The 24,472-nt window shown below is 45.4% G+C and overlaps 1 protein-coding gene and 1 long non-coding RNA gene across 3 annotated transcripts in view; one reads left to right on the top strand and one right to left on the bottom strand.

The window, feature by feature from the left end:
• Positions 1–24,472, bottom strand: part of EBF2 (EBF transcription factor 2) — a 197,579-nt gene that overhangs the window by 153,284 nt on the left and 19,823 nt on the right. The gene's annotated exons all lie outside the window — the stretch shown is intronic.
• On the top strand, positions 7,609–11,359 carry LOC147581554 (uncharacterized). Its single transcript, XR_015250030.1, has 2 exons — positions 7,609–7,916; positions 11,020–11,359. It is a non-coding gene; the product is annotated as an uncharacterized LOC147581554 (long non-coding RNA).

Here is a 24,472-nt window from a genome sequence, read left to right as displayed (position 1 = left end):
CGTGGGATCGAGCCCTGCACTGCGCTCCGAGCTGGGCATGAAGCCTGCTTAAGATCCTCTCTTTCTCTCTCCCCCTCTGCCCCTCCCCCCCAAGTTAAAAAGAAAAGAAAAAGAAAGAGAGTTTCCTTTTATGAGGCTTGGTAGCCAGAAGAACCCCAGCGCTCCCTGACCGTTAGCTAGCATGGATGAGGTGAGTGAGGTGTTCAGAAAAAGGAAAACAGGGATTCGGGGCCTCTGGCCCGAAAGCTGCACTCAAGGTCCCAGCCAGCGCCGGGAGCCCACATCCGAGCCCGTGACCTCCTTGTCTGCGACTCCACTGGGAAGTCTGCCCGGGTGGGGTGAAGTGAGGGAGACGGTGCCCAGGGATGGGCTTGATAGGAGATGGAGTCTATTTGTTGTTCGGTTCCTGGAGAAGGGTGTTAGGAAAAAATTATTGATGAACTACTTTGTCATCGTTAAGAGTATTGCTGACACGCTCACAGCAGGCCCACTGCGAGGCAGACAGCGCCAGTCTACCCAACGCCTTTTGTAGCCGAGACATGTGCTGTGCATTAGGCAAGGTGTGTAAATTATGACAGCCCGAGTTCTTTGGCGAGGGCCCGCTCTGAGCCCTCTTCTGCCTCCTTCTCCCTTCTGTGTTCTATTTCCCCACGGCGCTCGCCTCAAAGCAAGTGGCGCTCCTCGGAGAGAACGTTAACAGGCAGAGGCTCTGGCTCGGAGTAAATATTGCAGGATTGAAATGCGGAGGGAATTATACCAGCTCCCTTGCAGACTTTGGAGTGCTGGATGAGTAATAAATAATGAGGGTAATAATGGGCCCGGTTCTTCTCGGCTGTGCCTCTTCCCCCCCTGGGCGTCGAGCGTCTTCTAAAGTCGGTGTGGCTGTTTGTGGTTATGGATTCGATCTTGAAGCCAATGGACAGGCAGTCTTGGTCAGGAGAGCAGGTGGCCAGAAGAAGCGGGGCTCCGGGACAGTTCCCAGATGCTTTCATGTCCTCCCTGTTCCCGGCCTCCTTTTGCAGACAAGGGGCCCAGAAAACAAAGAAACTCCCTGATTGTTTGGGGGAAGGAATATGATCCTAGCTTGCGTTCCAAGAGACTATTTGGAGTCCCTCCTTCTGAAGCCAGAGTGGGAGAGCCTTGGAACTTTGAATAAAAACGGCACACTGGAAGGGGTTTGAGTACCCTTTGTGATTGATACGTAAGTGGTATAGCTCATCCGTGGGCACTGATCCCGTGGGAAGCCCTGCTAGAAAGTGGTTAGAAACTTCCAGGCCCTTTGAGAAGGCACTGAATGTCCCCCTGCCTCTTCACCCCTACCCCTATTCAATGACTGTTGCGAAATTGTTTTCTGTGAGTGAGCATTTTCAGAATTCCTCCAATAGCTCTGTCTTTTCCCGCTACTCCCGATCCCCTCTCCAAAAGAGGGCAATGGAAGTCATTTACAGTTACTTCTACGCAGTGAAAGCAGCAGGTAGATCGATGTCCTGCACTTGAACTTCTGGAATCAAATCCAGCCTCGGGAAGATAGAGCCTGCAGCCTCAGGAGGATGGAGTTGTTTCTATGGTGAGTGCAAGCGGTGCAGGAAGGAACCTCCTCCTGGTCACTGGCAAGTTCAGGTTGAAATCTGAAACACTGTAAGAAGCAATACCTCCGGGAGGTGTTCAGAGGCAGCTCTCACCGTGAAACACTGTAAGAAGCAATACCTCCGGGAGGTGTTCGGAGGCAGCTCTCACCGTGGAGAGCCTGCGGGTCAATAACCGAGCAGGTCTTAGAACACTGGGCCATCAGGACAGGTGAGCGAGCGATGCCCCTGCTTCTGCTCAGAACTGACCCCTAGGAGCTGGTGACGGTCAGATTCGATTCCAGCCGTGTCCTGAGAGGGCAAACGTTGATGGCCCTTCCCACTACCTCATTCTCAATTTCTTTCATCTGAACTCACGTTTTCTCCTGAAAAAAACACCTCTCTGGCGAAGCACCAAGAGAACAGTTAGGGATTCACCGAAGTGCTGCCTCTTGCCAGCAAGAGTTTGGACTCTCAGGGGACCAGGGGCAGTTTGTACCAAAGCTCTTTGTCTCTGAAACTCCTTCGTCTTTGTTTTTCATCTCATTAGGAGATGCATTTTTCTTTCCACCGTGCAAACAGACTTTTGCTTCTAGGTGTCATTGAATTGTTGACTTAGTATTTTCCCCATGTCCAAAGGCCTTAGGACAATAAGTGACCATGTTGAAAAAAAAGGGGGGTATTAAAATCACTCAAAATCAACATATCATTTGTTGGTACTATTGGCTTCAATATCTATAATTCCTTCACACACTGGCTTTTCCTAGAACACAATTTTAACCCCAGTGTCTCTAAGCCAGCATCCATTTGATAAAATTTATTCCAAGAAAAATTAACAAGGCAGAATTTTTTTTCCTGATTTTTATTGATACTCAACTTCCACATTGCACTCCAAGTGCAAATTACTTCAACTTCTGAGACAGGACTAAAATCAAAGTGGTCCCTTATATAAAGTTACCTATAAAAAACACTCCACCAAAATTAAAAACATAATTTTTTAAGCACGACAATCCCCTAAAAGACACCTAAGCCCCTCGACATTCCATAACCAGGGCTGAGAGATGGGTATCATAGCTCAAATTGAGCCCCACCTCACCCCACAATATAGATAACAGAATTATCTTTGATTTCTTCATTCATCCAGAACAATGGAATCATACACAACAGTCCCGTGGGGCTGCTGATATTCCTTTGAGGCACACAGGAGACATGGAGAAGATAATTGAGGCACATAGACGAAGAACCACCTGTCCACAAACACAAATTCAACAGCAAAAAATCAAATTAAAGTGCAGGATTTCCTTTTCTTTCTCTACCAGGTCACAAAAAGCCTGTGGAACATTGCTAAGGAGTTACTTGTATGTTGGAGAGCAGCTGGGCTATTTTTTTCTAAGAGATGTTTTCTGCACTGATGTACACAGCAACGACTCTATTATGAGACAGAGTATCCTGTGTGTGTGTGTGTGTGTGTGTGTGTGTGTGTGTGTGTGTTTAATGGGAAGAGTTTAAAATGATACTAGAAGCTGGACCCATTTGATAAGTGATGACGTCAAAGCATGAGTCTTCCCAAAAGTAGCCACAATTTAATTTCCATTTTCAAATGGTCAGGGCCTCCATGTAGCACGTCTTCACTGGCATCTTGGTTCCTCCTTAGCACGAGAAAAAAAAAAAAAAATCCCTTCCTGCAGGATAAAGATTCCTTTTTTTACAAATGGCTAAACATCGTGGAACATGATGAACCCAGAGTGGGAATAGAAAGTTAAAACATACTCTGGGTCAAGATATCGAAAAGCCGGTCCGAGTGATCCTTCTTGGGAACATTGGTTGTAATTTACATTAAGGCAGGAGAATAAAAGTAGGAAATAAAAAACAGATCCCCAGCCATAACTGCACCACCTTAACCACTGACTGTTTTGACTTTCTCTGCTTCCTGGGGGCATACTTTACAGAGCAGCAATCTGTGAATCCACGATATACATTCCATCTTCCGCTAAACATCTTCCCACATTTGCTAGCCAGCCCCCATAATCCTCCTCAATGGCTGTTTACGGGTGCATCCAATTGCTGTGCTATCATGTGCCTACTTGTTCTCTTTCTTCTACAGGATATGCTTTGGGTTGTTCAGGTCTTAAGTTAGAGAGGGAGGGAGGCAAACCATAAGAGACTCTTAAAAACTGAGAATAAACGGGGCACCCGGGTGGCTCAGTCGGTTGAGCAACCGACTTCGGCTCAAGTCACGATCTCACGGTTTGTGGGTTCGAGCCCCGCATCGGGCTCTGTGCTGACCGCTGGCTCAGAGCCTGGAGCCTGCTTCAGATTCTGTGTCTCCTTCTCTCTCTGCCCCTCCCCCGCTCACGCTTTGTCTCACTCTGTTTCTCAAACATAAATAAATGTAAAAAAAAAAAAAAAAAAACTGAGATTAAACTGGGGGTTGATGGGGGGTGGGAGGGAGGGGAAAGTGGGTGATAGGCACTGAGATCTGAGCACTGAGTTGGGATGAGCACTGAGTGTGGTATGGAAACCAATGTGACAATAAATTTCATATTAAAAAAAAAAAGGTTGTTCAGGTCTTTACTATTCCAGATAATAAACAAGGCAATGAACATCTTCATGGAGGGAGGGGCTTTTTTCCCTTACGTGATCCACTATGAGTCTATTTTTAAATAAACAGCCTCTTATGTACTTCCTGGTGGGAAAACTACATCGTCCGGTTAATCACCTTTTCCGGACACCCTCTCCTTGCCAGTGCTCTGCAGGGGTGCTTTTGAAGCAAAAATGAGAAGCCCACTCGCAAGGCTGATGTTGGCTTTACTGAGACATGGCATCCTGCCAAGACCTCATCTCTCTGTTTCTGAGACCGGAAAGAGTATTTTCACTGCTGACTTGTGTCTCTTCAGAACCAGAGTAATTCCTTTTCCCCTTAGAGGTCGTGGGACTCGGCAATATGAACACAGCAGCACCCACTTAGCACATACTTTTCAGGCCACAATCCAGGGCCATTACCATCAGGGAAGCGCTCCTCTGGCCATCTTGACATTGTTACCTTTGCGTAGCCCAAGATGACTGTGAAGTCTTCCTCACCAGATGAGACAAATAAATTTATCTGTTACTGAAGAAGTGACCTTTCCTCAAGCCATAGTAGCAAAAAAAAAAAAAAAACAAAAACAAAAACAAAAAAAAACTGAGTTAATAGAAGCCTTAAGAAATATTCTCCATGTGGGGGGGGCGCCTGGATGGCTCAGTTGGTTAAGCGTCCGACTCTTGATTTCAGCTCAGGTCATGATTCCACAGTTCATGAGTTCGAGCCCCCCATTGGGCTCTGCACTGACGGTGTAGAGCTTGCTTGGGATTCTCTGTCTCCCTCTCTCTGTTCCTCCCCCACACGTTTTCTTTCTCTCTCTCTCTCTCTCTCTCTCTCTCTCAAAAATAAATAAATAAACTAAAAGAAAAAAAGAAATATTCTCAATGAGAAAGGAAGTATAACCTAATGAGACCTACTGTTGATCCTTGCTCCTCCGGGCCAAGATTCTCCAGCGAAGGTCGCTCCTGTGGCCTGATCATTTCACATCACCATGTTTTAAGTGACTAGGCCAACAGGGAGAGAGGCTGGCCTTTTGGTGAGCTGTCAGGACACCAGGCTTTGTGTCCTGCCTTCCGCACTGACTCACTCCACGGCCTTGACCAAGTCCCCGAGCACTCCCTGTGGCCTCCGACATTCTCTACTCACAAGATATGAATCATTTTGGTATCAGCTCCCTTTGGGGAACTAGAGATGCAGTTTGCTTCATCGTGTTTTCCTGCCGATATTGTCATTTACAATTTGTTCTCCTCTACTCCACTTGAGTTGTGCTTTGCAAATCACCTAATCCAGGCTAAGACTAGAACAGCCTTATGGAGAAAACAAAAGAACCCGTGGAGGAAGCTAGGAAGGGTGAGACTACGAGTATTCAGAAGTGTAAAAGACACTAAAACTTCGACACCCTTCTATAGAGGTCCCAGATCACACTGGGCCTCTAAACCAAGGAGTAGAGGCTAGGCTGCAAGATTGGGGTCATCCTGGATTCTGAGATCAGACTCAGATCTTGACACCCCCTGCCCCCCGCCTTAAGGACCATCACTTTCTCATCTGCTCGTGACTTTTTGCACGCCACCCACACAACATGCACACACCACAGAGAAAGCGGTTCCCAAGGTCACACCTAAGCCCAGCCTGATCCTATTGGAAAAGTAAGACACACAGGTTTCCCTGAAAACATAATTTTACCAGATATCTCAGCATTTTTCCCTGAAAAAAAAGGAAGATATCACTGCATAGTTTCCAAGTGAAATCGTTTTAAATGTCCTACATTTGGGCCGTTCACAGAGGCTAATATTTGAATCCACTTGGGAGACTGTGTCCCCAATTCCGATGCAATCATCATGACCAGCAGGGCCTGGGATATCTTTGAGGTCAATACGAGTTTTCACAAATTGTGTACAAGACAGACTTCAGTGATACGTGGGTGTGGGCCTGCTTTCACCAAGCAGTATTTACAGCACATGGCAAGAGGCAGGGAAGTCTTCTAACGCCCGGTCCTCAGGAAGGATACGGAAAATCACAACACGTGTGTCAGCTGCATTTATGCTTTTTTTTCCACCTTCTTTTACTGCAGTCCCCTTCACACCTTTCCTAGTCTGCATTTCACCACGCAACTGCAAAACGCGTTCTGCCTTTGTCGCTTCGAGAAGCCTCGTTCGACAAGGACCCGGTCAGGTCATGAGTCATGCCCACTAACCCGATGTTTAAGCTAGTGTTCAAGAGCAAAATGTCAGCCTTTGGGGGGCCCCAGAGACAGACTGGGGTGCTGCCTGAGCTAGTCAGTGCCTCAACCTACTCCGGTAACCATCAAGATACTCACTGCGATAACCGCAATTAAGGCGGGGGAGGGGGTGCTCTTTAGAAAAGTGCAGTAAATTCAGTTAGAACAAAAGTTATGACATTACATTTTATTTTCCCCTTTTGCCTGAAATCCTAATGCCAATATTAAGTTAGCGGCATTTGATCATGATTTGCTTTTCATATCCCAGGCATTTGTTCCCTTAGAAACTAAACAGAGGGAAAAAACTGACTCTATATAGAAATACACAGTTAACTAACTCTCCATCCCCAAGATAAACAAACTACTCCTGGCCTTATTTATGCACCACTCAAAAACAAAAACCTAAAACTACAATAAAAACAACAACACACCATGTGTGTGCAAAACTGTAGGCAAAGCTAGTTAAGCCACAGAGTTTGTGATGTTTTATACAGCAGGCTCACAAACTGAAAACAAATTTTTGATTGCTTATATATTCTGAAGTGTTTCCTGCCTACATATCCTCAGAAATCCCAGGAGCTTTCCTGGACACATGGAAAATTTCAAGTTGAGCCATTTTTAAGTTATCCATGAGTGAAAGGGGGAAAAAAAGGAGGAAAAAAAAAAAAAACCCAGCACATGGAGTGGGAGTTTGAATTTGTCATAAAAAAGAAGAAAAAAGTTATTTTGTTCTTTGCCTGTCTTTGAGTTACTTGACAATGGCTGAACATACTTTACCCAAGTTTTTTTTTTTTTTTTTCATTTTTTTCAGAAAGAGGAGAATCACCTTTGTGCCGCAGCCAAGTATGAACATATTCAGCATGTTCTTTCTATACAAGTGCGCACCAGGGAATTCTTAAGGCAGATCTACGTGTAACCGTAAAACTAGCACTACCAGGCACAAATCGGATCGCACGTCATAATGACAAATAACTACCAGAATAGGAAAGCAAGCGTGCACTTGGCATCCAGCTTCCAAAATAAGAATTCGACTTTTAAAGTTACTGTACAGCATTTAACATGGAAATAATCACCTCCGGTGGAGATCGCGGACGGAGACGCGAACCCCGCAAAAACCCTGGCGACCGGGCGTAGACCGGCTTTTGCGCCTTCCCGCCGCGCCTCGGAGAAACACCGCCCCCAGATTCAAGGTTTCCGAGATGCTCTGCGCACGGCATCCACGTGGTAGATGGCAGAGCCTAACGGTGGCTCGGGTGCCCGTGACAGGCGGGGCAGGGAGGCGCGGAGATTCTGGAACGTTTAAAGTAAAAGAGTTGAACAAGTTAAGTAGAGGGCAGAGGCCAAGGCTGTTTTTGCAGGGAAACACCCCACTCAGAAATTCAGTTCCTGGCTTCATTTCCCGAATCTCACATAAATATCTGAGGACATTGCCGGCTTCCTAGAGCCAAGAGGGAAAACATGCATTGAAAAGAACGAGCAAGAGGAGCCAGAACGCGGGATGATCGTTTCGCTGGACGCCCTCCCCTTCAGACACCGTTGGCTGGGGCTCCCGGTAAGAAGGGCCGGAGAAAATGGATGAGCGGTGCTCCCTCGCCGGGAAGGGAAGAAACTCTGCTTTTATAAATAAACTTGTCACGGAGATAGGCCACACATCAAAAAAGGAAAGTAGGGGGGAAACCTGGAAGGACAGGGGGCCTGAGGTAATGGAGCCCTCCTGTCTCCCATCGCGGCTGGTGCGCACGGCGAGGGGAAACCGAATATTAGCATTGTCTGGCCCTGGCCATTTTTTCCCTTCTCATAATATAACTTTGTGAATATGTTTAAGAGAGTGTCTGCTGTTATTGGTCTAATGAGCGAACTCTGAAATCTGAGCTAAAGACAGCTCCCTAGTGGCTGCTCACTGTTCCACAGACCGAAAGGAAACTCCTTTCAGGGGCCCATCAGGGCGAGCCACTGCTGACAGCTTGGAACGGCACAGCACACAGATTTATTTCACAGACAGCCACAGACAGGAATTTAGCACCCTGTGCTGGCCTCCTGCTTAGTGGAGAAGGTGTTAAAATGCAACCATGCAGAGCTCTCCCTTGAACAAAACCCAGTAGCGACTAATCAAGCGGTCACCCGTCCCCCGGCAGAAAATTCCGGGTGCCGAGCAGCTGAGCGCCGAGCGGGAGCACCATCCTGACAGCTGCTCGGCGGCCGCTGCAGCTTGAGAGCTGCCTCGGAAATCGCTAAATATTTTGCGTGACCTTTCAACTTACAAATTAATTGATTTATAAACAACGGCAAATGTTATTTATTTATTTATGACATCTTGGAATGCCTTCCCTCGATTTAAGGGCACAGAGCTGCCGAGAATATTCCCTGAGGCCTCCGGCGGAGCTTCAGACCCAGAGGGTGGCCGCTCTTGCTGTCCCTCGCCAACGCGCCTCCCCTGAACGTGCGGCTGAAAGGCGGGGACCAAAGTGGGTGCTGATGTGTAAGACAGTCACCCGCCCCCACTAAGCAAGTCTGAACCGTGGTGTCACCTGCAGAAAATAAGCACACTAGCTTTGTTCTATACGTATATAGATAGATAGATACATATATGTGTGTATTTCTGCGTGTACCGTGTGTGCATATATACCTGTGTGTGTACATGCGAAATATACATACACACATACACATATGTCTCTAAGGCAGCCTTCACCTTCAGATTTGTAGCGAAAGTTACTCTCTCCCCACTGCTGCAAATTTTAAACAAGTACTCAACAGTTGATGGGCTGAGCTATTTAGGGATAAAAGTGAACTACATTTATGGAAGCGATTGCTACCGCATCCTGGTCGCTGGGGGTCGTTCCTAAGGAAACTGCACACAGTCGGCAATATTGTTTATATTGATTAGTTTGCTAATCTCACTCTCCCTCACGTATGCCATGCTTTCTCATACTTAGTTGGTGTGTTTATGAAACTACCGACTTGTTCTGGCAAAAGGAGGAGAGAAAAAAAAAAAAGAGAAAGAAAACAAGGAGAAGGCAGGAGGAGGACCAGAAGAAACATTTTTTTTTTCGTATTTTCTGTGCTGGAAGTAAGCCCCTGGGTCTCTCGTTTTTAATTCCATTTGCAATGGCTCTGAAAGCTGTCCTCGCCTAGTGTATTCCCAGTAAACGTATCCCTTCAGCTCGCTTCTCTTTCTCCCCACCTCAACTCTTAAAGTTTGCCAATCGATAAATAATAATGACCAGATGCTCCCTCAGTCCGGTGCTGGAACCATGCACGATGCCAAAGGCAGGACACATCGGGTCAAACAACGATCTGCGTCCCAGAAGGTCTTTAAAGCAAGGGACACAAGAGTGAAACGCGATGGCACATGGACCGAAAGGACCCTGCCCGAGACCCCAAAATGCATCTTCACAGAACCAAGTCTACATTTGTTGCGACTACCCTGTCGCACCCCCTCCCCTGTGCTATTTGCAAGCCTGCCAGCATTCTTAGCGGGAAATAATATTTATTTGGACTTTTTTTTTAATGTTTATATATTTTTGAGAGACGGAGAGAGACAGAGCATGAGCGGGGAGGGTCAGAGACAGAAAGTGAGACACAGAATCCGAGGCAGGCTCCAGGCTCTGAGCGGTCAGCCCAGAGCCCGACGCGGGGCTTGAACCCACGAACCGCGAGACAATGACCTGAGCCGGAGTCGGATGATTAAGTAACTGAGGCACCCCTCGGCTTTTTTTTTTTTTTAGGCCAACATGTTATCAAATCTCGGGGGCACTTGCAGAGCCAAAAAAAAAAAGGGGGCACAGTATGAATAAGAAACTGATGCCTAGGCAAGTGCCCCTCCCAGAGCTCCTCCTCCAGAGTGGTAAAGCTTTCCCCACCTCACTGTGGTAACTTTACAAAGGGAGCCTTGAAAGAACCAGAGCGTTAGAAAACCAAAGTGGGGAAAGAAACCTCATCACCTTAGGAAGCCAAATCCGTCTGCTCCCATTCCAAGACAGAAGAGAAAAAATTATGCCCTGTTTATTTTTCTACTTCTCCCACTTCTTTGCAAGCATATCATTTTCCTAGAATTCTTGTGTCGTAGGTTTTGGTTAAAGGGATAAGACAGTATTTTTGTCCCTGAAGTCAAAAGGGGTGTGTGTGTAGGGTAGTGGTGTGGAGGAAAGAGGAAGGGAAGCCACAGGTATGATGTGACGGAGGAACTTTGTATGGAAGGTTCCTTTGCATGTGTATATACACATAGATTCATATATACATATAGATTCATACATACATACACATTCATATATAAATATACAGACATACATATACATTCATATATACTTACATATACATATATATTCATACATACATACACATTCATATATACATATATGTAGATATGAACGTAAAGTTCACATCACACTTACTAGTATAGGGAACGTGCGGAAAAGTATATTTTCACTTAGATGCAAATAGTTTATAGGAATCCTATACAAAGAAAAATGCAACCAAAAATAAGTAGCTTGAAATAGAGAAATTTGCCTTAACCCCAAGTTGAAAACCATCTAAGTGATTCCTGATGCACACTAAGTTGTCCCTCTCACTCTTACTCCCTTGCTCTCTTCCTGGAGTCGGTATTTCATATATTAAACAGATTAAACTTTCATTCTATAAATGTGTTTGCATTCCAGATGAAATCTATTGAGGCAAGGATGAAGTGCGAGCCAAGATGGGCAGAGAGGGTTCTCAATTCTTCCATCAGTGGACACGGTTACAGTTTTTATTCTGGATTTACATAATATGTTCTGCCTTTGAAATACTTCCCCATTGGTGCTGGTTGCTAGATTTCAAACAGGTGCTACCAGTGAGGCACCCAAGGTAAAAGGACATGTCCCTGTCCCCTTGCCCAGTGTGCATTATGTATACTCAAAGTGTCCCTGAGACCCCTGACCACTAGAACATGAAACAAAGACTTCCACAATGTAGGTCTTCTTTTATTCATTCATTAAATAAACGTTCATTGGTACCTACTATGTGTTAGGCATTATTCTCGATGTTGGGGATGAACCGCTAAACAGAAAAACAAAACTCTCTGCCCCTTTGTAGTGGGAGTCAGCGAAGGCAATATACACAAGCAACAAATGAGAAAAATACAGAGCACGTTAATTAGTGAAAAGCGTGATGAGAAAAATCGAGCACGGAAGGGGGTTAGGAAATGCAGGATCGAGGAGGAGGATCTTCACCGGGGTAACATTTAAGACCCCAAGGACACTGGAGCAAAAGCTTCACATTGAAACATACAGTCCCGGGGCGCCCAGGTGGCTCAGTCAGTTAAGCGTCTGACTCCTGGTTTCAGCTCAGGTCATGATCTCACATCGGGCTCTGCGCTGACAGTGTGGAAACTGCTTGGGATTTTCTCTCTCTCCCTCACTCCCTCTCTCTCTGTCTCTCAAAATAAATAGATAGATAGATAGATAGATAGATAGATAAACAAAAGAAACATACAGTCCCAATTAAAAAGTAGATATGAACTAACTAACGACAAGGATTTTTCCGTTGGTTTTTATCATGCCAATCACAGCCAATGGTAAAACAGCTGAATTTCTCCCCATTTTCCCTCCAGAGACCAGATTGTGCTTTCCCGCACCCTTTGCTGCTTCTTTCCCACTGAACTTGCACCATTTGGTTCCTGCTGTCCTAACAGTAGGTTCTGTCATTCCTTTAAGTAATATTTGCTGGGTGTCTACTCTGTGTCAACATTTGAGGAGGAAATATCAAAATGGTGTAAAAGCAACATCTATGAAGTCTTCCCTCCTCTGTCTCTCCCCCCAGCTCCATCATACCTGCTCCCCTTCCTACTTAAGGCAGAAACATTCCAAGATCCCAAATCAGTACCTGGGAGTTTTAGTTTCAGGTGCCAGTTCCTACATGGTAAATAGATGTGCTCCAGTTACGGCAATTCAGACTCCCTGGTTTTCAGATACACCCCTCCTAAAATCACATGTCTACTCACTATTAAAAAAATCAAGTCAAGCCACAACAAAATGACTCCATGCAATTGTGTATCACAGGTAAAAGAAAACCTTGTCGATATGAAATCAGACAGTGTAAAATTCTCTCCCAGAGGAATCTGGCATTATTACATCCCCCATCAATCATGGTATTGTCTCTCCAACAACTGTATCAGATGCAACATCCAGATATTGCTGTCATCCTACCAATTCAGCAAAGACTCCAGATACCATTACAAACAATTCGGTCCCACCAAAATCTAAACTCTGCCTAGAGATTTCAGAGTCCTCACTTGTTTCCAACAACTATGTCCAAATTCCAGGACTTTGCCGTTGCGTGTAATGGAATTTGACCTAAATATATGTGTATGACCTACACATGTACATTTATGAGGAAATCATGGATCTGACCTTGGCACATAAAAGAAATACTCTATACACATTAGCATAGAATAATATCTGACAGTGCGTTATTGGATGGCATGTACTCTAAATCTTACCAAGATCAGTTCCTATTCTGGGCATGCCATTTAACGACAGGCAATGATTCCCCCTAGCCCATATTACGGATCACGTTATCGGAAGCATCCAGGCAATGCTCCAAGTATACAGGATATAACAGGTAGACACACGGATGGGCCCAGCAAAGCGTCTGCCTTCTGAATTTACTTTTTTTTCCAGTAGGGAGAGAGTTTTGGGTTTTGTCTCGTCAGATACTCCCGATGTGGGTGAAAATCACAAAACCAAGCTTAAACTTCAGCACAGATATCAGGTGAGCATTCAAATCACCTTCTCTTTATCCCCTGATGCCATTAGGATAAAAACGCTTCCCCCTCTCCTCCTTCCTGCATCCTCACGCACATATGCACACGCACAAAAGTTGACTCTGAAGCTTTCGATTTCGCTTAACGTCTTCCCTTTGTCCCCGCCACGGATAACCCAAAGCAAGCGAAGTGAGGATCTTGCCTTGGCCCCTGCACAGAAAACACCCACGGTACTTTCACCTTATGTACCTTATTTATAATCCTCTGTAAATTCACCCAAAAGTCATGAACTACATAATACTAATTCTTATAGGTTGACATATTTCCCTGATCTTTCATGAGCCACATGGGGAAACAGTTTTCTCCTGATCTGAATGAAGAAGAAAAACAGTGATCCTAATCAACCATTTGCCCTTAGTGGCTTCCCTAAACAAATCTGGGAAAGCGCTTAAAGGCTTGGGAATAACCATGACCCTGCTTGATGCACTGTAATAACCCTACCTAATTATACTGATATAAAAACTAATTGGAAAGATAGCAAATGTCAGGGTAAGATGCAAATCGTAGGGTGTTAATTGCTGAACAGGTGCTGGAATAGAATTAAATGAGCATTCTGATTAAAAGAGTGGAGGAAACAAATGTGGACCCCCGATACAAACTTGGCCATGTGACTTCTTCAGCAGTCCATTCCACCAGGAAAAGGTCATGATGCTGTGACCTCTGTTCTGTGATGGGTGGACCAAGAAAATAATAGTGACCACAGAAGAAAAAAAAACAACAACCTAGCAATAATACCAACATGACTTCTAGAACCGACTGCTTGGTTTGAGCCCCAGAGACATGCAATGTGTTTTAAGAGTTCTCAGATACAGAAATAAGCCTCGCTAGAATCAAGAATGCAGAAATGCTCACCTTTCCCCTTCCACCTTGGACCAGAAGTGCTCCTATCCCGCCCCCAAGTACAGCACTACACAGTGCTAAGTGCTACGAGGGACTCACAACACACTTGGGGAGGGATGGAGTGCTTGATTAATTAACTGAATCCATAGCATCGCTTGCCTTGAATAAGGTGAAGCCGTATACGAGCCATGGCATTGGAGTGAGACGACATGACAGAGAATATATCGGCGGTTCCAACTGCTATGAACTGCTCATTCTTACTGCAAACAGCATCTCTTGATGCTCTAGCCATCCAAACCGTAAACTGTGTCTGTAAAGGCGATTTTCTCCTTAGCCCCGCATGCCAATGAAGAATGCTTCCTCCCAAATGCCTGGTACCTTGGTCAAGCTCTCGGCCAATCGTCATTCATCTCCTGACATTTGGAGAAGCCTGGACCAACAGCGCCTGCATGCTGACGCCATCCAGAGACGAAACCCTGAGGGCAGCCGCTGCATGTGGGTGCTGGGTGACAGAGATACAGCTCCCAAGCTCCAAGTCGACAGGATCCCTTCCCAACACCATGACACCGTCCGTGCTCCCACCTCCTAAAGAGGCCCTTTGCTTCAGCACCCCCCTCGAAGAAATGCTCTATGTGAAGTTCCTACCCCTTTTCTCGACATACAACCACAAACAACCCAGAAGGAAATAACTCCCTTTCCAAGGAAGGATGCTGCAGCTTAAGGGTTCTTTTCTCCCCGTAGTTTGCGGGGCTTTGAGATGTATGATGCTGGACACCTAAACTAGCTCTTCAGTGCAGGGAGAGGGAGGCAGCACAGTTCTGCCCTGTTCTACTGGTGTTTCTCACGCTGCCCTGCCCCGGGGTAGAACAGCAATTCATTTACAGTGCTCGTTCTACCGGGGGGGGGGGGGGGGGGGGGGGCCTCTTCACCCAGTGGCTGCCAACCGCACACCGTTCTGCTTACCTGTATTTGCTTTTGGTGATAGAGCCCAGGGACGGCAGGGCGCACAAAGCGGCAAAGTTAATCCTTCTAACTCAGACCTACGTCTCCTAGAGTTAGAGCAGAAAGCGCAGCAACCCAGTTTGCTTCCTTTTATTTATTTTTTTTTCTTTGCACTTAATAGATTTGGCCTCCACTGACAGTGGGCAAAAGAAAATAATACGATGGTGACATGAGACAATGCATCAACTCAGCAGCCCAATTTCAAAGTGCAAACAGAGGAGCTCCCAAATGCTTTAAGAGGGAAATGTGGGTACAGGAGGCATGGGTGAGATTTCACCGTGTTTATTTATGCTTTTATAAGGACACTGAGAATAATAACAAAACAGGATGGGAAAGAGAAAAATTTTTGCTCCAGCATGGAGATGGGGGGGGGGGGTAGAACCTCCTTGCTCTTTCCTTTTCTTTGATCTTAAGAGAAGCTCACTCTCTCTTGTTCACTCTTCTCTTTAAGGAAAAAAATAAATAAATAAACTGTCTCCTGAGTAATAAAGTCAAGACACTTGCCAGTAAAAATTGGTTAAGGTCATCACTTCCGAAGGTCAAACGAGTTTTAGACAAGATGCCATGTGGGATCGCCATTCAGCACATTTCGTTAAATGGTTAAAAATAATAAAAATAATGACAGTAGTGGAGTTATTTAAAAAAAAAAAAAAGCACAGAAGTCAGAGAGAAAATGAGAGAACCAGATGTCTTGAAGGAATGCTGGGAAATGCTTAAGAGGAAGATTTCTCCCACCCCAAACAAAAGCTTCCCCAAGGATCTTTTGAGATGCGCTGTCAGTATCTGATGCAACACCATATATCTTTTTTTGTGTTTTGCTGTGGGGTTTTCTTATTTATTTATTTTATTTTAACAAAGAAGACACAACAGGGCAAACTTTTTTAAAGGGATGGCAATTCAAGTTGACCCCAAAGCAAGCATTTCCCCAGATCCCTTGTGCATCGGCCTTGTCGAAAGATCCAAAAGACGGCAGAAGCGATGTTGTTCCAACGGTAGGTTGGCATAGAGGGGCCAACCTCATGCTCAGCCTTTCTGAAAATGATACCATCAATTTAAATGAGAAGATACCACGATCCATGCAGGTTCCGAAAGAAGAACTCTGCTTTAAACAGGTGGAGGCCAAGAGACTGTTACGAGATGCAAATGAACTCTCACAGGAGACCTCCATGGCTCCAAAAACAAACTCGGAATCCACACTGACAGTGCAGCCCGCGTTCCAAGTTATGTCACATCCTTTCACAGGGCAATAGTGGGCCGTCAGGCCTGGTGCTTTTTATGATCCGTTTGCTTTTTCAGGCCACAGCTCACCCACGGAACCAAAAAGTCTCTTGTGCCAAGGGATGCTTTAAAACTCCAGTGAGGCCACCGCAAGACTCCAGTTCCAAGTACTGTTCGTTGCCAGTGACAATTAGAACAATCTGAAAATGTTCCTCCCAGAAAAATACACTCTTTTTTTGTTGTAACAGGGGTGTAAACGCCAGCCAATCTCTTTTGGCACCCAGTGCCGTAAGAAGTGCTTTCACTGTGCCACCTCTCGACAAAAACGCCCTCAATGAGTGTCCTCTGAGGACCAGCTTTGAAAAGGGGTTTCGCGTATCAGGTTAATGCATGCACTTGGCACGGCCCAACTTTTGCACCAAGGCTCTGGGGTATGGGGTGATAAGAGCCAGGTTCTGTTTGTTAACGATAAGGCAATTATTTCTTTGGTACTTCATAGGAAAAAAAAAAAATCTTACAGCAAAGATTCAAACAAGGATCCCTAGGGAGACAACGGAACTCGTAGGTTGGAAAAGTTTCTTTTTTTTTTTTTTTTTTCCTGCACAAGAGCAAACAAATGGGCCATTGAGAGCAACAGAACGGCTGAGACCAAGTTCCCGACAAACACACTGGCTGTCGGCTCCTGCACAAGTCCGCGATAACTTGGGGAGGGGAAGGCAGGCGGCAAGGGGAAAGAGAGACAGGAAGAAAAGGCGCAGAGTGAGAGGAAAGGAAAAAGAAAAGGAGGCAAGAACAAGAACAGAATAGGAGTAAAGAGGCAAGAAAGAGAACAAAGGAGTGGAGACGGGATAAGAGAAAAGAAAGGGCACAGTACATCACTGGTGGAACTTTCGATGTGTTTGGGGATGGAAGAGATCCATGAACTTGGAAAGGTAAACAAATCAGATCTTTATTTTCACTGCCCCCTAATTGAAATTTAGCATCTAAGCATCTCTTTCCATTTTAAATGTAGACAAGCCCCAACGGGATCAGAGATCCACAGGCTTTCCTGGACCATCGACGGTATCCATGATGAAAAAGGAAGGGATGTGGTGGGGGAGATGAGAACACCAAAATCTTGGGATGGTATCAGGCAACCTCTGTCTCCATAGACATAGTATTTCAGAGGATAGATATGTATGACTTGGGTTTGGAAAAAAGGTCCTTTCATTTACTTCCTGGGTCTGGTTTTCTGCCTTCAAGCCCTGGCTCCCTGACCTTCCCCGGAACCCTCTAACGTGCAACAAGTCTAGGCTTCCCATGCCAGGGAGCTTTCAGGAAGTTTTCTCAAGGTCATCACATCTGATTAACAGCTGAGAGTCAGTTCCACAGCTCTGCAGGTCAGGTCAAGCATGACAATCTTTTCGGACACAATTTTGCCCAGCTGGTTCCTGCTAAGGTCTGTAAAACTCAAAAAAAAAAAAAAAAAAAAGAAGAAGAAGAAGAAGGTAGGCTGTGACTTCCCAAAGAAGCATGTCACTGACGCCTCATTTTTAGTTTTCTACTAGGGAAAAAAAATTGCCGAAGGGACCGAGATTAATCTACAGACACAATGGGTCTCAAAACAACCAGCCTTCTGGGGCGCCTGGGTGGCTCAGTCCGTTCAGCATCCAACTTCAGCTCATGTCATGATCTCACAGTTCATGAGTTCAAACCCCGCACCCGGCTCTGTGCTGTGGGTGCAGAACCCCTTCGGATTCTCTTTCTCTCCCTCTCTCTGTCCTTTCCCATGCACATGAGTGCTCTCTCTCTCTCCCTCTCAAAATAAGTAAATAAACTTAAAAAAAAAAAAAAAACTAGCCTTCTTTCCAACCTTCCTTGTCCTCAGAATTACATCACAGAATCCCATTTCCACGGAACTTCAAATCCTGCTGTCAGGGTAGACTAGCATCCCGCAGTCAGTGGACCACTGACCCCATGACCTGTGCCATAATCTACTAGTGGTTATGCCCCTTTACAGATGTGAGTGGGGAACAGCTGAGCCCCTGCCTTTGCAAATTCCCACCTCCTTCCTGTTTCAGTATCACAGGTCAGCCTGGCCTGACCAATAGAAATCATGCCAACTCATCAAACTGATCTCCCTGCCCTCATCTGCAGATGCTTAGGTTTGGGCTCTGTTCCCAGAGGCTCCAAGCCAAAGCATCCCCCCCCCACCCCCCGTCTTCATGAAGCAAGAAGACCTAACACCTTGACTTGGGGCTTCTTGGTGCTGGACTTTAGCATAGGTGTCCCACTCAAATCCAGCTGCCTGCCCAGGGGTTAAGAATGAGGGAGGCGGCCTGTTTCAGGCCGATGCCAATTTTGAAAAACGTGACATACTTCTCTCATCTAAGGAGGGGAAGTTCTGAAAGGACAGGGGAGGGCCTCCCAAAAAGGAGCCCACCGCTCCACCTCTTTGGAGAGGGCACGTTTCTACCTGGCAGTAAGAGTCCATGGGACTCCAAATGATAAGTTACACCCCCATGTAGGCAGGTTCCAGCCATCAGAGTGGCGGGGGTCAGGCACGGGATGGAGAAAGACGCTAAACAAGATACGCCCTGACCAAAACCACATACCGGCTTACCTTGCTGTCTGGTTAATTTGCTTCCAGTCTCAGTGATGGGAATTAGGCAATTGCTTTAAAAACTCAGAAGCCACCATAAAAATAGAAAATTATTGCTTCCTGTCATGACCAAATATTAAACACAGTGCACACCTAATGACTCTATCCCTCCCCAGGGAAGAAGCTTTATGAACAATAAAATCCCAGCAGACTTCTACTGTTTGGGTTTGGAGGTCTCATTATGGGCTCACTGATCCAATACAATTTACAAGCTCAATGGACTCCACTCGAAGTGAAAACCGCCAAGCCGGAGTTATAAACAGAACACCTACAGTGAAGCCAGCGTTTCATTCTTCATCAGGGAATGAAAAGAAGAAAGAGGGGATTGAGGAGAAAGGCACTCGGGTACCAGTTGCTCCCGGAAATGTTTCTGACAGCCTGTGTCTGACTCAAGGTTAGACACCTCACTAAAAACGCAAGGCAAGGTGGGGGGAAGCTAAGGAGTCCCTAAAGCCAAAGGCAGGAAGTAAAAAAAAAGAAAGGTCAGCAAAGGAAAAAGAGGGAGACGGGGTCAGAGTGGGGCGCGATGGGAGTGAGGGAAGCAAACGCAGAATTTTAAAATCGCCGTCCGGTGTTTCGACACAGGTTGACTCAAAAACGACACCAAATTTTCAAAGTTAGATTTTTTTTTTCAGCTCACTAAATTACCCAGATATATGTCTAAATGGTGGTGATCCTTCATCTTGTGACTCAACATCTGGATGATAAAATGCATTAGCCACTCTACATTTACTTGGGCAAGCATCAAGTGGACTGCTAGCATTAAATCGAAGTCGAGTCTGGCTCTTGTTCAAACGTCAGCCAAGACCAAGTGGGGAGAGAGGAGCTTCCCCTTTACCTTCAACTCCATGCAATTTATCACTCGAGCCTAAACAGTCCCACATGTTTGAAGCGCTGAAGGAGACTTGGGGAACGCTGAACAAAGGCTTTCAGGGAAGTCAGTATAAAAGTGAACAGTAGGTAGACAGTGGGCACTAAACAAAACCAATGCAGGGGAGGCGACAAGTCCATAAAACAGGGTCTAGACAGAGCATGAGAGCAAGGCACCGAGAGGTGACAAAAAGAGACAAGAGACAGAGCGCCGAAGAGGGGGCCTGGGTGGCGAAACTGGCAAAGACTGGCGGGGGAGGGGGAGGGGGAGGGCCGGCAGGGACTGCTGACGGTTCCCAATAATGTTTTCTGTTCACCTATCAGCTTCCTAACTGAACCCCCTAAGTGTGAATCAACTTCCACGTGGACAAGAAGATCATTATGAGCCCTACACGAAGGCAGAACACACACACACACACACACACACACACACACACACACACACACACAAAGGAAGGAACTAAGCCAGCATGAGCCCATCATGGTACAGGGCTCTCTCATGCATCATCTCCCCATCCCAGCACTGTGCGACAGTCCTCACTCCCCTATTTTTCAGATACAAACTGGGATTCAGATAGGGTTGCCAGATAAAATATAGGATGCCCAGTTAATTTTAAATTTCAGACGACAATGAATAATTTTTCAGTATAAGTATATCCCATATATCACGTGGGAAAGGCCTATAATGAAATTGCATTTGTTTTTATCTGAACTACAAATCGAATTAGGGCATACTTGCACCCAAAAAAAAATCATTCATGTTTACGTGATACTGAAATGTGACTGGACATCCTATATTTTTATTTGCTAAATCCGGCAACTCCGGATTCAATGAGAGGGAGGAAATGAATGAATGGGTAAAGGCATGAATGGTATAGTGGAGTGGTCAAACCCAGATCTGAAGCCAGATTTTGCCAGTTATCACACTCCAGGAATAACAACCACTTCAAGTATGCAACCCACATGTCATAAGTCTGTGTTACGTGCACAACCTTACTTCTTCTGAAGAAAGAAAAGGCCTTTTTTCGCAGAACAAACTGGCTACATACAAAATTACTGATTATAGGGAAGCAAAATGTCATCAGTCTGACCCATGGCATGGTGCTTGAAAGGTGATGAATCCTCCAAAGCTCCGGTCCAGTTAGAAGCTTTGCGATTCAGCGACACCCTATTCATTGGGAATGTCATTGTTCCTCCTGTCCTCTCCTTACACAGACCATCACAGCTGTGTCCTGGGAGTGAGAGATCTTGTCTCTAATCCCAGTTGAGTCTTTGACCTGCCTGCTACATGGCCACTGAAGGAGTTGCTCTTCCACGGAGTTTTCTCATCTGAAATGTGGGTGACGGTCCCAGTGTATACCTGAGTCATGTGCAAAGCTTTCAATCAATCAGGAAAATGTCCTGTGCAACTGTGCAAATCTGGACCAAAGTCAACCAACCAAAAGGCTTGCCCTTTCTCTCCATAGAGAACCACCTCAGGGCTTGATTGGAGGACCTATGTGTGAAGGACAGCATACAGAGCTACGATGGCCCAGACTGCATGACCATTTTGTGAGCTCTCTTTTCTAAAAGTCCTGGCATCCTATGTGCCTTAAAAAATGCAGGTGTTAACCCCAAAGTGCTGGCCGGAATCCAGATGGTTCCATCCCTGCAAATTCTTCCATTCCTGCCATGGTATCAGTGGGATTAGGAATTTCTCCTTATTTCCTTTTCAAAAGCTCCTGTTATATGTGAGCAGCTGCAGCATTTCTCACCAGTTCTGGCTCCTTGGTGGTCTTGAGGGGGCTGGGAGAGTTTGAGTTTAGAACAAAACCTTCCTGGAGGACAATCACTTAATTAATTACCCAGTAGAGACTGACGAAATGCTGACTCCTTATAGACTTGGGTCTAAGCTGCCTGACGTGCTTTGAGCCTCTTGTCACTCGACCACTTTCCTTTCGATCAAATGCCCCCTCCAATCGCAACTCTAGGTCAACATGAAGAACAGGGCAACAAAGAACATTTCCTATAAGATTTCAATCAGCATATAATCTAATCAAGTCCTAACAGGTAGAGCCCTGAGTTTTATAAATCATCTGTGGATAACTTCCTTCCTATCTCCTTAGGATATGTCATATTTCCCAACCGTTTGGCCTGTTAGCCTCTTGGCTGGTCATAAATAGACCCAGAAGAACTCCTCTAGCCCCATTTGCTCAAATAGAAAGAAATAACTGGGAGTTCTAGAAAGTTCTCTCAGGATGAACATGTGGTCTTAGCAATCTTTCCCAAGTTCTGGGTCCTTTGTTCCCCCTAAAGCCAGCTAGACAACTCTGGGAAGAAATACCTTTCCTAGAAACAAACATCGATTTCTTATTTCCAGCATTGAACAACGTCACAGTGCTGTTCTACTTCTCCTGACTCATCCCCTTTCTGGCAAACCTGCAACTTAATCACATCATACAATTTTATACGGGAGAAACCGGAAGTTGAAGCATACCATTATTTTGCTCCGCATAACCGCATACATCCACTTGGTCCTCCGATTTTCCCTGGGAATTGATCCAGGGGACCTAATGCGAGCACTTCGAATGAGAGAATGCTAGTAAAAGTGAACTGGTTTGGGTTTTTCCCCTTTTTTCTAAAGAATTCCTTGCAAACGGTTTGGATTCCGGCTTCCGAGTTCCTGCTCTCTCACAAACATCCAGGCTACTAAAAAATTCACAGATTGCCAGATGGTACAACAGCAGTTCTTTGCAAAGGATCTGAGCTTTCCAGTGAACAAAGGACGCGTACTCATGGGGACAAGTGGCAACATCAGCAAAAGCTTTGGAGTGGTGGGTGTATTGGGGGAGGGGAAGTGAAATGTGGAGAGGTGAGAAAATGTGCCTTTTACCTCCAGCGACTGGTATCTGGCAGGGAAAACCCACCTCCCAGCCACTGCTGATGGTAGGAGGGAGCATGTCCAGAAGAAGATGAAAGAAATTAAATCAGACACTAGGATATTTTGGGGCGCCTGGGTGGCTCAGTCGGTTGAACTTCCGACTTCGGCTCAGGTCGTGATCTCACGGTCTGTGAGTTCGAGCCCCGCGTCAGGCTCTGTGCTGACAGCTCAGAGCCTGGAGCCTGTCTCAGATTCTGTGTCTCCCTCTCTCTCTGCCCCTTCCCCTGCTCATGCTCTGTCTCTGTCTCTCTCTCTGTGTCAAAAATAAATAAACATAAAAAAAAAAAAACTAGGATATTTTTATAGGAAGTCACTAAATTTGAAGCCTGTGCCCATCTTCCCAATTCCTGGCGGTGCAGGGTGATAGAAATAATGCCCAAGTTTTGGCAGGCAAACTGATACATTCCCAAAAAAGTCACAGGAAGCAAAGCATCCGTGAACTATTTTAACGCCTTCCTACAAGTTTCCCCTACTTCCATTCTCCATTTTCCAATTCATCCTCAAAATCATCCCTCCAAAATATTGACCTGACCATAAAATTGCGCTACTTAAAATCCTCTAATGTCTTTCCGTCACCAACGAAAGATGTCAAAATACTTTTGTCCAGGCATATAAAGTCTTACAAAATCTGGACCCAAATAATCTTTCTAGCTTCTCCTACTGCCCCCCTTCACATACGTCCATGCACTTCTAAAACTATGAGCAGATTTAGGAAATTTTTTCCTTTCCATGTCTTCTCCTACCCACTTTCCTCCTAGAATGCCCTTTGATCTCAACTATGAATGTCCAAGTTATAGTCGTCACCTCTCGCACCTCTACCTAGATGAAAATAATCTCCCCGCTACAGGTCTTCAGAGCTTTAATCTCTGCCTCTCTTATGGCAGTTTTTTCTGCACACTTTTCATTTTTCCATCTGAACTATAAGCTCCTGATGGGAAAGCTTTGTGTCAATTCAATTGTATTATTCCTAACAGCACCTTGCAAAGTCCTTAACATAATAGACCCTTGATAAACATTTACTGAATGATTCATTCTGCCTCACAACCCTAGATATCTGTTCTTGGCATTGTTTTGTTCCTACCTGTCCCTGGGGGTAAGACTGCTAAGCAGCAGTCAAATACAAGTAGTTACAGGAAAGGTCCTATATAAACTGGCAAAGGACTCAGTCATCCAAACCCTTCAACGCTTGGCAGTCACAGACTAATCTGCCAACTAATATTTACTGAGTGACTGTAGTATCCAAGCCACTGGACAGATGTTACAGGAGATACAACATAATAATTGCTATGACTTTTTTTTTTTTAATATTTAGTGGTTGCCTAGTCTTTTTTTTTTTTTTCAACGTTTATTTATTTTTGGGACAGAGAGAGACAGAGCATGAACGGGGGAGGGGCAGAGAGAGAGGGAGACACAGAATGTGAAACAGGCTCCAGGCTCTGAGCCATCAGCCCAGAGCCTGATGCGGGGCTCGAACTCACGGACCGCGAGATCGTGACCTGGCTGAAGTCGGACGCTTAACCGACTGCGCCACCCAGGCGCCCCACTATGACTTTTTTAAAGCATCTATTCAGTCATACGCTATGGTGGGCACCTTACACTAATATTCTTTTTTTTTAATTTCCAATAGAGGTTTCTTTTTTTTATATTAAACATAATTTTTATCAAATTGGTTTCCATACAACACCCAGTGCTCAACCCAACAGGTGCCCTCCTCAATGTGCATCATCCACTTTCCCCTCTCCCCCACCCCTCTCATCAACCCTCAGTTTGTTCTCAATATTTAAGAGTCTCTTATGGTTTGCCTCCCTCCCTCTCTGT

The sequence above is a fragment of the Puma concolor genome, chromosome B1 (assembly GCF_028749965.1).
Source record: "Puma concolor isolate L17-30 chromosome B1, mPumCon1.1.hap2, whole genome shotgun sequence".
In the NCBI taxonomy this organism is placed as follows: domain Eukaryota; kingdom Metazoa; phylum Chordata; class Mammalia; order Carnivora; family Felidae; genus Puma; species Puma concolor.
The sequence above is the reverse complement of the archived record's forward strand: the minus strand, read 5'-3'. Positions and strand labels throughout refer to the sequence as shown.